Source organism: Pelecanus crispus, chromosome 7 (genome assembly GCF_030463565.1).
Source record: "Pelecanus crispus isolate bPelCri1 chromosome 7, bPelCri1.pri, whole genome shotgun sequence".
NCBI classification, from domain to species: domain Eukaryota; kingdom Metazoa; phylum Chordata; class Aves; order Pelecaniformes; family Pelecanidae; genus Pelecanus; species Pelecanus crispus.
In genome coordinates, this window is record NC_134649.1 from 30,757,305 (window position 1) to 30,770,782 (window position 13,478).

Sequence of the window (13,478 nt, forward strand, 5' to 3'; positions counted from 1 at the left end):
CTGAGGATATTCGACAGACAGTCGAGCGGGCAGCACAGAAGGTGAGGCCCTGACAAGAACAGGGAGATTGGAGCCGGGAGAGGTTGGCGGGAGCCCAGCCCAGCCCCCAGGAAAGAAACCCCAGCCCTTGCAACCAGCTCTGGGACAAAAGTCTCGCTCCCAGCAGCTCCACAGAGGGAGGCTCCAGCACAGGAGCCTCGTCCGCCAGGCAGATCTGCGCGGTGTGACCCAGCAGCGGCCGCATCCTGCGCCCTGCCCGGAGGCGTGGGGCTGCCTGTGGGGGCGCCGAGGCTGCCGCTGATGGGGGCTGCTGTGCTCTTTCCAGCACTGCTTCGTCTGTGGCGAGAGCGGGGCCACCATCGCCTGCCAGGAGACGGGCTGCGACCGCAGCTTCCATCTCCCCTGTGCCGTGGAGGGTGGATGCGTCACCCAGTTCTTTCCTCAGTACAGGTACCTCCTCTCCCCTCCTCGCCGCCGGCGGGGAAGGACCCGGCACTTCTCACCTCGCCCGTCCCTTTCCCCTTCCCCCCAGGTCCTTCTGCTGGGAGCACCGCCCAGAGCAGGCAGTGGGGGCGGCTCCGGAGGAGAACACCACCTGCCTCATCTGCCTGGACCTTGTGGAGGACAGAACGTCCTACGGCACCATGGTGTGCCCAGCGTGCCAACACGCCTGGTTCCACAGGGGCTGCATCCAGGTAGGAGCCGCTCCCTCGCCCCCGGGGCACGGCGGGCGCTCAGCAGCACCAGGGCCTCAACTCGTGCTCCTTATGGTACTCCTGCAGGGACAGGCTGTGAGCGCTGGCTTCTCTTGCTTCCGGTGCCCCCTCTGTAGGGATAAGGATCTCTTCCTCTCGGAAATGCTCGTCATGGGGATCCGAATCCCCTTCAGGTTGGTGTCCTTGTGCTCGGCTCACGAGGCAGGAGGGTGCAAGCGCTGTGCCCTGCCAGGGCCTGCCCCTGCAGCCCTGGCCCTCCGCTCTCCCGTGAGTCTGGGCTTCCGCTTCACGGAGGAGTTGGAAACAGGGCAGCGGGGGGAAGAGCAGGGATGCCCTGCATCTGCCTTACGCCCTGCCGGGCAGCAGGGGCTCCTCACTTCTCCTTTCTCCATCAGACTGCCATCATGGGAGAACAGCCGTGCATACGCAGCACTAAATGAGAGGCACAGGCGCTGCGATGCCCGTGAGTGCCTTTGCCCAGGAGGCAGGGAGCAGGCAGAGGAAGAGGGGTGAGTTGCCAAAGCTGCACCCCGCGGCTCTGCACGGGATCTCTGTCTGGCCAAGGGCTCGAAGCGGCAGGACGAAGAACAAGAGCTCTGCCGGACAAGCCCGTGCTGCCGTCACTTTGTCCTCACAGCCATGAACCCGTGTGCTTCCCCAGGCCCTGGCAACTGCTCCTGTGCTGCTCCTGCGCTGCCGAGGGCACCCACAGACGCTGCTCCTACTGGAGGAACAGCACGGCCAGCTGGGAGTGCGACAGCTGTGCTGGCCTGGGCACCGGTAAGAGGCAAAGCAGCCGCGTGCCCCTGGGCTGGGGCCAGGGCCCAGGCGAGTCCTGGCCGCGGGTGCCCAGGGAGGGCTTGGCAGAGCCTCTCTGCTCCAGGAGGGCTGGGGGCACCGCTCTGGCACCTATCCTGCCCCGGGCCTGGGGGGCCGTGCCCTTGACCTTCCTGCTTCTCCCCTTACAGCCTCCGGTCACAGCTCGGAGCTCACCGGCCCCAGCACTGCCAGCCAGTCAGGATCGAGGCCATCCCACAGCTCCCCGGCACCCGAGACCAGCAGCCCCGGCACCACCAGCCAGGCGGCATCACGGCAGTCTCTTGGATCTCCGGCTCCGGAGGCCAGCAGCCCCAGCAGCCCCGGCACCACCAGCCAGGCAGCATCGGGGCCATCCCAATGCTCCCTGGCCCCCGAGACCAGCAGCCCCAGCACTGGTAGCCAGGTGGCATCAGGGCCATCCCACGGCTCCCTAGCAACGGAGACCAGCAGCCCCAGCACTGGTAGCCTGGCGGCATTGGGGCCATCCCATGGCTCCCCAGTGCTTCAGGGCAGCAGCCGCTCCCGCCCACCTGGGCCCGACCGCACGCGAAACCGCTCCCGGTTGCAGCGTCGGGCCCAAAAGCCCTACAGCCAGCCCACGGGATGCCCTGAGAGCAGCCGCACAGCAGCACCCAGTGCTGGGAGCAGCACCGCCAGCCAGGCCGCGCTGGGGCTGTCCCACAGCTCCGCGGCACACGAGACCAGCAGCCCCAGCACCGCCAGCCAGCTGCCATCGGGGCCCTCCTTCGGCTCCCCTGTGCTTCAGGGCAGCAGCCGCTCCCGCCCACCTGGGCCCGACCGCACGCAAAACCGCTCCCGGTTGCAGCATCGGGCCCAAAAGCCCTACAGCCGGCCCACAGGATGCCCTGAGAGCAGCCGCACATCAGCAGCACCCAGTGCTGGGAGCAGCACCGCCAGCCAGGCCGCGCTGGGGCTGGCCCACAGCTCTGCGGCACCCGACACCAGCAGCCCCAGCACCGCCAGCCAGCTGCCATCGGGGCCCTCCTGCGGCTCCCCAGCACCGCAGACCACCAGCCCCAGCGCTCGCAGCCAGGCGGCATCAGGGCCGTCCCACGGCTCCCTAGCAACGGAGACCAGCAGCCCCAGCAATGCGGCATCAGGGCCATCCCACGGCTCCCCAGTGCTTCAGGGCAGCAGCCGCTCCAGCCCACCTGGGCCCGACCGCACGCAAAACCGCTCCCGGTTGCAGCGTCGGGCCCAAAAGCCCTACAGCCGGCCCACGGGATGCCCTGAGAGCAGCCGCACAGCAGCACCCAGTGCTGGGAGCAGCACCGCCAGCCAGGCCGCGCTGGGGCCGTCCCACAGCTCCGCGGCACACGAGACCAGCAGCCCCAGCACCGCCAGCCAGCTGCCATCGGGGCCCTCCTTCGGCTCGCCAGCGCTCCAGAGCAGCAGCCGCTCCAGCCCCCCTGGGCCCGCGCGGATGCGAGAGCGCTCCCACTTGCAACGTCGGGCCCAAACTCCTTACAGCCGGCCCGAACGCCGCCACGGGACCAGCCGTGCGCCGTCCCCGAGTGCTGGCCCTGATCCCCCTCCGCCGGCACAATAAAGGTGGCCGTTAATGACTGCAGCGGGAGATGCCACGCGCATGTGTCGCCTTCCTCCTCCTCTCCCTTTCTCGAGGGGCAGCGTTAGCGGCTGGGCCCAGACGGTTGTCTTCTCCACTGACGGTTGGCAGCACCTTCCCCAGACCTCCCTCCTTGCGGGCTGGCCTTGGCCGGCTCCCCAGCGCCATGGCCGTGTGCTTCGGGCCTCGCTGGCCCCGCAGCCTGCTCAGTTTCCCCGGGGGAAGTTCACACCCACGCCCGGGACCGGGGGTCTCTGCCCCCGCCCCCAGGAGGGTGGCCCGGCACGGCCCAGTCGGCGCCGCCACCCATCTCCTGCCAAAGTGGGCTGTGCCCGCCCACGCGCCATGGCCCTCGCGGCTCGCCCCCCCAAATCACGTGCCCCGGCGCCAGCGATTTTTGACACGCTTCAACTCTGTTTCCTTCTGGACAAGGCTATAACCGATTTCCTATCCTCTAAGTTGCCTAGCTTAGTGAGAATTGTGGCAAAGCGGCAAAGCTGCTTTTCTCTGAACGTTAAGTTCAGTGTCACATCTGTATTTGTGACATGAAGATTGCTGTAGATTGTGTTGCTACAGGAGCCAAAAGGCATTCCCCGTTGCCCAGTTGCGGGCCTTGTTCCCCAACGTGATTGCTGCCGTACCAACTGAAGGCTTCCTTCTTGCAGTGTAAGCCAAGAAACCCTTTGTAATAGAGATTGCAAACACCCGGCAAGGACTTCACAGAGTTCAGGAGAGTCAGAGCAGTACCTGTTGCTGAGGGCTTGAGTCCTGTCATACGCCCTCGAGAGCAAAAAAATCACGTGTGCTCTACGGGAGGGTAACAAGGGGCCTGGGAAGTGTCAGTCGTCCAAAAGGATTTCCCTCCTGTTGGCGACCAGCAGCAAGTACCTTTCTAGTGCAGGCAGGAGAAGAGATTTGGTTGCAGAGTGACTGCTGAACAGCTCCGTGGGAGCTGGCGCAGAGAGCGAGAAGGCTGAATCAAAGAATGACGGTGACCAAAGCACGAAGGAAATCCCGTGGGGTGGCTGTCCAGATTTGAACAGCCCTCTGCTCTTCAGGCAAAGTACCGGCGCTCTTACGGTGCAAGCTGATTCCTTAAAGCAGGGAGCAGCTGTCCTCTCTGAGGAAGGCAGGGGAACCTGGGACACCTGATGGGCTCTTCTGCCAACAAAGAGGCAATGAGGAAGGAAAGGCGGTGCAGAGGGTCCAAAAGAGAACTCGGTGGCAGCACTTTGTCCTTCTGTTCTTGACTGCTGTGATTGGCAAGACGTGAGGTCTAGACATGGCCAGAACAGGTAGTGCTCTTCAGGGGGACTGCGATGTGGAGCTCCGAGGCACTCCCGGGCAACGGAGCTCGAATGGAGCTGGCCAAAGAGCTGTGGCCACGCACAGCCTCGCTCTGAACGGAGGAGCTTGTTCCCTGGCACCGCTCACCTCTGCGTGCATCTAGCTAACGGAGATCTCTAATGCCCTGGCGTCGGCAGGCCGAGCAAAACCTCAGAAAGCCTGGTGAGGAGGAAGCCCTGAGCACCGGAGTTTGGCTTGGAAGGTGGCTGGTAGAAGCGGACGGCTGAGGACACTCCAAAAGCAGGAGCTGAGGGAGGCAGCCTGGGAAGAAGCCTCTAGTCACTCTCAGCAGCGTCAGCCAGCTCGTATTGTAGAAGGCCGCCTGGGGGTTTCAGGTGTCTATCTTGGTCCTGAAGGGCATTTTGGACCTGGACTCTCCAATCCTGGATTTCGCATTCCTTTTTGCCTACGCTGGTTGCGCCTGAGACGCCGTCTGGCTTTTGTCCTGGTGCCGCAGGCGAATTATTGAGAGAAGTCATCGTTGTGGGGTTAACTAAAAGGGTTTCATTAATGATTAAGCGACGATCAAATGCTCGTTGATCGATGGCTGAATGAAAATCAAATGGTAATCAAACGGTGATCAAGCAATAACTGAACGGCAATTAGAATCATAGAATCATTGAGGTTGGAAAAGACCCTGAAGATCATCGAGCCCAACCGTTAACCTAACGCTACCGAGGCCACCACTAAACCATGTCCCTAAGCGCCGCGTCCACACGTCTTTGAGATACCTCCGGGGGTGCTGACTCAACCGCTTCCTTGGGCAGCCTGTTCCGACGCTTGACAACCCTCGGCCCATCGATCCAGCCTGTCCAGATCCCACTGCAGAGCCTTTCTACCCTCAAACAGACCAACACTCGCACCCACCGCCTCCAAAGCTGCCCCACAGCCACGTGCGGCTTCCCACCCCACCAAGGAGAGGCTCACACTGACTCGGAAAGGCAGTTTATTGCCATGGGAAGAGGCCATTTCCGCCGTGACTCCCCAGCTTGCGGTCCCGCTGCTTTTTCTTCCGGAGGCAGCACGTCACCAAAGCGCTAAGGAGTTCAGGAGAAAGACGTTGGGCCACCTGCGACATTTAGGCGCCGTCCTGAGGTCCTGTGCTGTGCCCCGGCCACCCACCGCGTCCGAGCGGATGGGATGTGTGAGCCCTGCAGGCCAGGCTGCGAGGTCGCTGCCGTCCCCTGTGCCGGGGAGCTCAGAACCGGAGGCAGTCCTGCAGAGGCAGCCTTACCGGTGCCGCGCAGAGAGGAAGGATCGCCTTCCGCGAGCTGCTGGCAGCGCTCCCCGTGCCGGGGGCAGGAGCAGAGATTTCCCTTGGCCAGGGCTGGAGCCCTGGAGTCGCACTGCCCAAACAGCACCTTTCGGCCAACAGTGCCGCCCTCGACGGCTGCCCCGGGGGACCCGGCGTTTGACTCCGCACTTGCTGCAGGAGCAGCCGCCCCGGTTACGTGGGTGCCGAGGGCTCGGGCCCCCACCTCGGCACTTCACACCCACCCCTGTGAGGCGGGGGCCGTGTCACAATGGGTGGCAGGTGGCCAAGGGTGGTGGAGATGTCACAGCGGCCACTGTGACCCGCGGGGGCAAGCCCACAGAAAGCAACGCCGGGCTCGGGCCGTGCGTCAGTGCGACCTGGTGAGGTGAGGAGAGGGCAGGGCAGGGACGGGGCTCGCGCGGGGCTGCCGAGGGAGGAGGGGAGCCCCACGCCTCGGGGCTCTGGGCCTGTGCTGCCAGCTCGCCCGCGTCTCGCTTCTCCCTCACCCGCCATCCTGCTTCTCCCTCAGAGTCAGCAGAGGAGCATCCGGAGGAGACCCCCAGCGCCGCTGGGACAGGGTCTCTCCAAACGCTCACCGTTGACGTGCGCCATGTCTGCAAGGAAGCGGAAGGCCCCCGACTCCATGGAGCAGGGTGAGAGCAACGTATCCCTCCCGCAGCCTGGCAGAGGGGTTGCCGGCGCGGTCAGCGTGGGGCCGAGAGCAGCGGCAGGGGGAGGCAGGAGCTCCCCAACCGTGGGCACCTGCTGGGACACGCGTGCCTGCAATGCCCCCTTCCTCTCCAAGGCCTCCAGCCCTGCCCATCAGCCAGCTAGGCAGGGACACAGGAGGCCCTTGCGGGCAATGCCTCAGGGACGCTTGCCCCGGCCCCGCAGAGCTGCTCATCCCCGGTGCCATTTGCTCTCTCCCCCCGCAGCATGCATGCTGTGTCGCCGGGCAGAGGCTGACCCGGATGTCTGTGGGTGCATGCTGGAGAAGCAAGGACTCTGTGCCCATGTGTTTTGCCTGGTGAGTTCCTCCGGGGCTCCCTCCAGCTTTGCGACAGGCACTCCCTGCCACGCTCTCCTTCCTCATCAGCTCCTCGTCCGTTCTCTTCTGCAGTTTTTTGCCAGCGAGCTGTTTCAGCAATGGGGCAAGGAAGTAGGACTCATGGGATTTCTCCCTGAGGATATTCGACAGACAGTCGAGCGGGCAGCACAGAAGGTGAGGCCCTGACAAGAAGAGGGAGATTGGAGCCGGGAGAGGTTGGCGGGAGCCCAGCCCAGCCCCCAGGAAAGAAACCCCAGCCCTTGCAACCAGCTCTGGGACAAAAGTCTCGCTCCCAGCAGCTCCACAGAGGGAGGCTCCAGCACAGGAGCCTCGTCCGCCAGGCAGATCTGCGCGGTGTGACCCAGCAGCGGCCGCATCCTGCGCCCTGCCCGGAGGCGTGGGGCTGCCTGTGGGGGCGCCGAGGCTGCCGCTGATGGGGGCTGCTGTGCTCTTTCCAGCACTGCTTCGTCTGTGGCGAGAGCGGGGCCACCATCGCCTGCCAGGAGACGGGCTGCGACCGCAGCTTCCATCTCCCCTGTGCCGTGGAGGGTGGATGCGTCACCCAGTTCTTTCCTCAGTACAGGTACCTCCTCTCCCCTCCTCGCCGCCGGCGGGGAAGGACCCGGCACTTCTCACCTCGCCCGTCCCTTTCCCCTTCCCCCCAGGTCCTTCTGCTGGGAGCACCGCCCAGAGCAGGCAGTGGGGGCGGCTCCGGAGGAGAACACCACCTGCCTCATCTGCCTGGACCTTGTGGAGGACAGAACGTCCTACGGCACCATGGTGTGCCCAGCGTGCCAACACGCCTGGTTCCACAGGGGCTGCATCCAGGTAGGAGCCGCTCCCTCGCCCCCGGGGCACGGCGGGCGCTCAGCAGCACCAGGGCCTCAACTCGTGCTCCTTATGGTACTCCTGCAGGGACAGGCTGTGAGCGCTGGCTTCTCTTGCTTCCGGTGCCCCCTCTGTAGGGATAAGGATCTCTTCCTCTCGGAAATGCTCGTCATGGGGATCCGAATCCCCTTCAGGTTGGTGTCCTTGTGCTCGGCTCACGAGGCAGGAGGGTGCAAGCGCTGTGCCCTGCCAGGGCCTGCCCCTGCAGCCCTGGCCCTCCGCTCTCCCGTGAGTCTGGGCTTCCGCTTCACGGAGGAGTTGGAAACAGGGCAGCGGGGGGAAGAGCAGGGATGCCCTGCATCTGCCTTACGCCCTGCCGGGCAGCAGGGGCTCCTCACTTCTCCTTTCTCCATCAGACTGCCATCATGGGAGAACAGCCGTGCATACGCAGCACTAAATGAGAGGCACAGGCGCTGCGATGCCCGTGAGTGCCTTTGCCCAGGAGGCAGGGAGCAGGCAGAGGAAGAGGGGTGAGTTGCCAAAGCTGCACCCCGCGGCTCTGCACGGGATCTCTGTCTGGCCAAGGGCTCGAAGCGGCAGGACGAAGAACAAGAGCTCTGCCGGACAAGCCCGTGCTGCCGTCACTTTGTCCTCACAGCCATGAACCCGTGTGCTTCCCCAGGCCCTGGCAACTGCTCCTGTGCTGCTCCTGCGCTGCCGAGGGCACCCACAGACGCTGCTCCTACTGGAGGAACAGCACGGCCAGCTGGGAGTGCGACAGCTGTGCTGGCCTGGGCACCGGTAAGAGGCAAAGCAGCCGCGTGCCCCTGGGCTGGGGCCAGGGCCCAGGCGAGTCCTGGCCGCGGGTGCCCAGGGAGGGCTTGGCAGAGCCTCTCTGCTCCAGGAGGGCTGGGGGCACCGCTCTGGCACCTATCCTGCCCCGGGCCTGGGGGGCCGTGCCCTTGACCTTCCTGCTTCTCCCCTTACAGCCTCCGGTCACAGCTCGGAGCTCACCGGCCCCAGCACTGCCAGCCAGTCAGGATCGAGGCCATCCCACAGCTCCCCGGCACCCGAGACCAGCAGCCCCGGCACCACCAGCCAGGCGGCATCACGGCAGTCTCTTGGATCTCCGGCTCCGGAGGCCAGCAGCCCCAGCAGCCCCGGCACCACCAGCCAGGCAGCATCGGGGCCATCCCAATGCTCCCTGGCCCCCGAGACCAGCAGCCCCAGCACTGGTAGCCAGGTGGCATCAGGGCCATCCCACGGCTCCCTAGCAACGGAGACCAGCAGCCCCAGCACTGGTAGCCTGGCGGCATTGGGGCCATCCCATGGCTCCCCAGTGCTTCAGGGCAGCAGCCGCTCCCGCCCACCTGGGCCCGACCGCACGCGAAACCGCTCCCGGTTGCAGCGTCGGGCCCAAAAGCCCTACAGCCAGCCCACGGGATGCCCTGAGAGCAGCCGCACAGCAGCACCCAGTGCTGGGAGCAGCACCGCCAGCCAGGCCGCGCTGGGGCTGTCCCACAGCTCCGCGGCACACGAGACCAGCAGCCCCAGCACCGCCAGCCAGCTGCCATCGGGGCCCTCCTTCGGCTCCCCTGTGCTTCAGGGCAGCAGCCGCTCCCGCCCACCTGGGCCCGACCGCACGCAAAACCGCTCCCGGTTGCAGCATCGGGCCCAAAAGCCCTACAGCCGGCCCACAGGATGCCCTGAGAGCAGCCGCACATCAGCAGCACCCAGTGCTGGGAGCAGCACCGCCAGCCAGGCCGCGCTGGGGCTGGCCCACAGCTCTGCGGCACCCGACACCAGCAGCCCCAGCACCGCCAGCCAGCTGCCATCGGGGCCCTCCTGCGGCTCCCCAGCACCGCAGACCACCAGCCCCAGCGCTCGCAGCCAGGCGGCATCAGGGCCGTCCCACGGCTCCCTAGCAACGGAGACCAGCAGCCCCAGCAATGCGGCATCAGGGCCATCCCACGGCTCCCCAGTGCTTCAGGGCAGCAGCCGCTCCAGCCCACCTGGGCCCGACCGCACGCAAAACCGCTCCCGGTTGCAGCGTCGGGCCCAAAAGCCCTACAGCCGGCCCACGGGATGCCCTGAGAGCAGCCGCACAGCAGCACCCAGTGCTGGGAGCAGCACCGCCAGCCAGGCCGCGCTGGGGCCGTCCCACAGCTCCGCGGCACACGAGACCAGCAGCCCCAGCACCGCCAGCCAGCTGCCATCGGGGCCCTCCTTCGGCTCGCCAGCGCTCCAGAGCAGCAGCCGCTCCAGCCCCCCTGGGCCCGCGCGGATGCGAGAGCGCTCCCACTTGCAACGTCGGGCCCAAACTCCTTACAGCCGGCCCGAACGCCGCCACGGGACCAGCCGTGCGCCGTCCCCGAGTGCTGGCCCTGATCCCCCTCCGCCGGCACAATAAAGGTGGCCGTTAATGACTGCAGCGGGAGATGCCACGCGCATGTGTCGCCTTCCTCCTCCTCTCCCTTTCTCGAGGGGCAGCGTTAGCGGCTGGGCCCAGACGGTTGTCTTCTCCACTGACGGTTGGCAGCACCTTCCCCAGACCTCCCTCCTTGCGGGCTGGCCTTGGCCGGCTCCCCAGCGCCATGGCCGTGTGCTTCGGGCCTCGCTGGCCCCGCAGCCTGCTCAGTTTCCCCGGGGGAAGTTCACACCCACGCCCGGGACCGGGGGTCTCTGCCCCCGCCCCCAGGAGGGTGGCCCGGCACGGCCCAGTCGGCGCCGCCACCCATCTCCTGCCAAAGTGGGCTGTGCCCGCCCACGCGCCATGGCCCTCGCGGCTCGCCCCCCCAAATCACGTGCCCCGGCGCCAGCGATTTTTGACACGCTTCAACTCTGTTTCCTTCTGGACAAGGCTATAACCGATTTCCTATCCTCTAAGTTGCCTAGCTTAGTGAGAATTGTGGCAAAGCGGCAAAGCTGCTTTTCTCTGAACGTTAAGTTCAGTGTCACATCTGTATTTGTGACATGAAGATTGCTGTAGATTGTGTTGCTACAGGAGCCAAAAGGCATTCCCCGTTGCCCAGTTGCGGGCCTTGTTCCCCAACGTGATTGCTGCCGTACCAACTGAAGGCTTCCTTCTTGCAGTGTAAGCCAAGAAACCCTTTGTAATAGAGATTGCAAACACCCGGCAAGGACTTCACAGAGTTCAGGAGAGTCAGAGCAGTACCTGTTGCTGAGGGCTTGAGTCCTGTCATACGCCCTCGAGAGCAAAAAAATCACGTGTGCTCTACGGGAGGGTAACAAGGGGCCTGGGAAGTGTCAGTCGTCCAAAAGGATTTCCCTCCTGTTGGCGACCAGCAGCAAGTACCTTTCTAGTGCAGGCAGGAGAAGAGATTTGGTTGCAGAGTGACTGCTGAACAGCTCCGTGGGAGCTGGCGCAGAGAGCGAGAAGGCTGAATCAAAGAATGACGGTGACCAAAGCACGAAGGAAATCCCGTGGGGTGGCTGTCCAGATTTGAACAGCCCTCTGCTCTTCAGGCAAAGTACCGGCGCTCTTACGGTGCAAGCTGATTCCTTAAAGCAGGGAGCAGCTGTCCTCTCTGAGGAAGGCAGGGGAACCTGGGACACCTGATGGGCTCTTCTGCCAACAAAGAGGCAATGAGGAAGGAAAGGCGGTGCAGAGGGTCCAAAAGAGAACTCGGTGGCAGCACTTTGTCCTTCTGTTCTTGACTGCTGTGATTGGCAAGACGTGAGGTCTAGACATGGCCAGAACAGGTAGTGCTCTTCAGGGGGACTGCGATGTGGAGCTCCGAGGCACTCCCGGGCAACGGAGCTCGAATGGAGCTGGCCAAAGAGCTGTGGCCACGCACAGCCTCGCTCTGAACGGAGGAGCTTGTTCCCTGGCACCGCTCACCTCTGCGTGCATCTAGCTAACGGAGATCTCTAATGCCCTGGCGTCGGCAGGCCGAGCAAAACCTCAGAAAGCCTGGTGAGGAGGAAGCCCTGAGCACCGGAGTTTGGCTTGGAAGGTGGCTGGTAGAAGCGGACGGCTGAGGACACTCCAAAAGCAGGAGCTGAGGGAGGCAGCCTGGGAAGAAGCCTCTAGTCACTCTCAGCAGCGTCAGCCAGCTCGTATTGTAGAAGGCCGCCTGGGGGTTTCAGGTGTCTATCTTGGTCCTGAAGGGCATTTTGGACCTGGACTCTCCAATCCTGGATTTCGCATTCCTTTTTGCCTACGCTGGTTGCGCCTGAGACGCCGTCTGGCTTTTGTCCTGGTGCCGCAGGCGAATTATTGAGAGAAGTCATCGTTGTGGGGTTAACTAAAAGGGTTTCATTAATGATTAAGCGACGATCAAATGCTCGTTGATCGATGGCTGAATGAAAATCAAATGGTAATCAAACGGTGATCAAGCAATAACTGAACGGCAATTAGAATCATAGAATCATTGAGGTTGGAAAAGACCCTGAAGATCATCGAGCCCAACCGTTAACCTAACGCTACCGAGGCCACCACTAAACCATGTCCCTAAGCGCCGCGTCCACACGTCTTTGAGATACCTCCGGGGGTGCTGACTCAACCGCTTCCCTGGGCAGCCTGTTCCGACGCTTGACAACCCTCGGCCCATCGATCCAGCCTGTCCAGATCCCACTGCAGAGCCTTTCTACCCTCAAACAGACCAACACTCGCACCCACCGCCTCCAAAGCTGCCCCACAGCCACGTGCGGCTTCCCACCCCACCAAGGAGAGGCTCACACTGACTCGGAAAGGCAGTTTATTGCCATGGGAAGAGGCCATTTCCGCCGTGACTCCCCAGCTTGCGGTCCCGCTGCTTTTTCTTCCGGAGGCAGCACGTCACCAAAGCGCTAAGGAGTTCAGGAGAAAGACGTTGGGCCACCTGCGACATTTAGGCGCCGTCCTGAGGTCCTGTGCTGTGCCCCGGCCACCCACCGCGTCCGAGCGGATGGGATGTGTGAGCCCTGCAGGCCAGGCTGCGAGGTCGCTGCCGTCCCCTGTGCCGGGGAGCTCAGAACCGGAGGCAGTCCTGCAGAGGCAGCCTTACCGGTGCCGCGCAGAGAGGAAGGATCGCCTTCCGCGAGCTGCTGGCAGCGCTCCCCGTGCCGGGGGCAGGAGCAGAGATTTCCCTTGGCCAGGGCTGGAGCCCTGGAGTCGCACTGCCCAAACAGCACCTTTCGGCCAACAGTGCCGCCCTCGACGGCTGCCCCGGGGGACCCGGCGTTTGACTCCGCACTTGCTGCAGGAGCAGCCGCCCCGGTTACGTGGGTGCCGAGGGCTCGGGCCCCCACCTCGGCACTTCACACCCACCCCTGTGAGGCGGGGGCCGTGTCACAATGGGTGGCAGGTGGCCAAGGGCGGTGGAGATGTCACAGCGGCCACTGTGACCCGCGGGGGCAAGCCCACAGAAAGCAACGCCGGGCTCGGGCCGTGCGTCAGTGCGACCTGGTGAGGTGAGGAGAGGGCAGGGCAGGGACGGGGCTCGCGCGGGGCTGCCGAGGGAGGAGGGGAGCCCCACGCCTCGGGGCTCTGGGCCTGTGCTGCCAGCTCGCCCGCGTCTCGCTTCTCCCTCACCCGCCATCCTGCTTCTCCCTCAGAGTCAGCAGAGGAGCATCCGGAGGAGACCCCCAGCGCCGCTGGGACAGGGTCTCTCCAAACGCTCACCGTTGACGTGCGCCATGTCTGCAAGGAAGCGGAAGGCCCCCGACTCGATGGAGCAGGGTGAGAGCAACGTACCCCTCCCGCAGCCTGGCAGAGGGGTTGCCGGCGCGGTCAGCGTGGGGCCGAGAGCAGCGGCAGGGGGAGGCAGGAGCTCCCCAACCGTGGGCACCTGCTGGGACACGCGTGCCTGCAATGCCCCCTTCCTCTCCAAGGCCTCCAGCCCTGCCCATCAGCCAGCTAGGCAGGGACACAGG

The 13,478-nt window shown here is 64.6% G+C and overlaps 2 pseudogenes; both read left to right on the forward strand.

The window, feature by feature from the left end:
• The first annotated feature begins 304 nt into the window (after nucleotides 1-304).
• LOC142593930 (E3 ubiquitin-protein ligase PHF7-like) lies at nucleotides 305-5,552 on the forward strand (annotated as a pseudogene).
• Nucleotides 5,553-6,335: 783 nt separating this feature from the next.
• Nucleotides 6,336-13,288, forward strand: LOC142593931 (E3 ubiquitin-protein ligase PHF7-like; annotated as a pseudogene).
• Nucleotides 13,289-13,478: the final 190 nt, after the last annotated feature.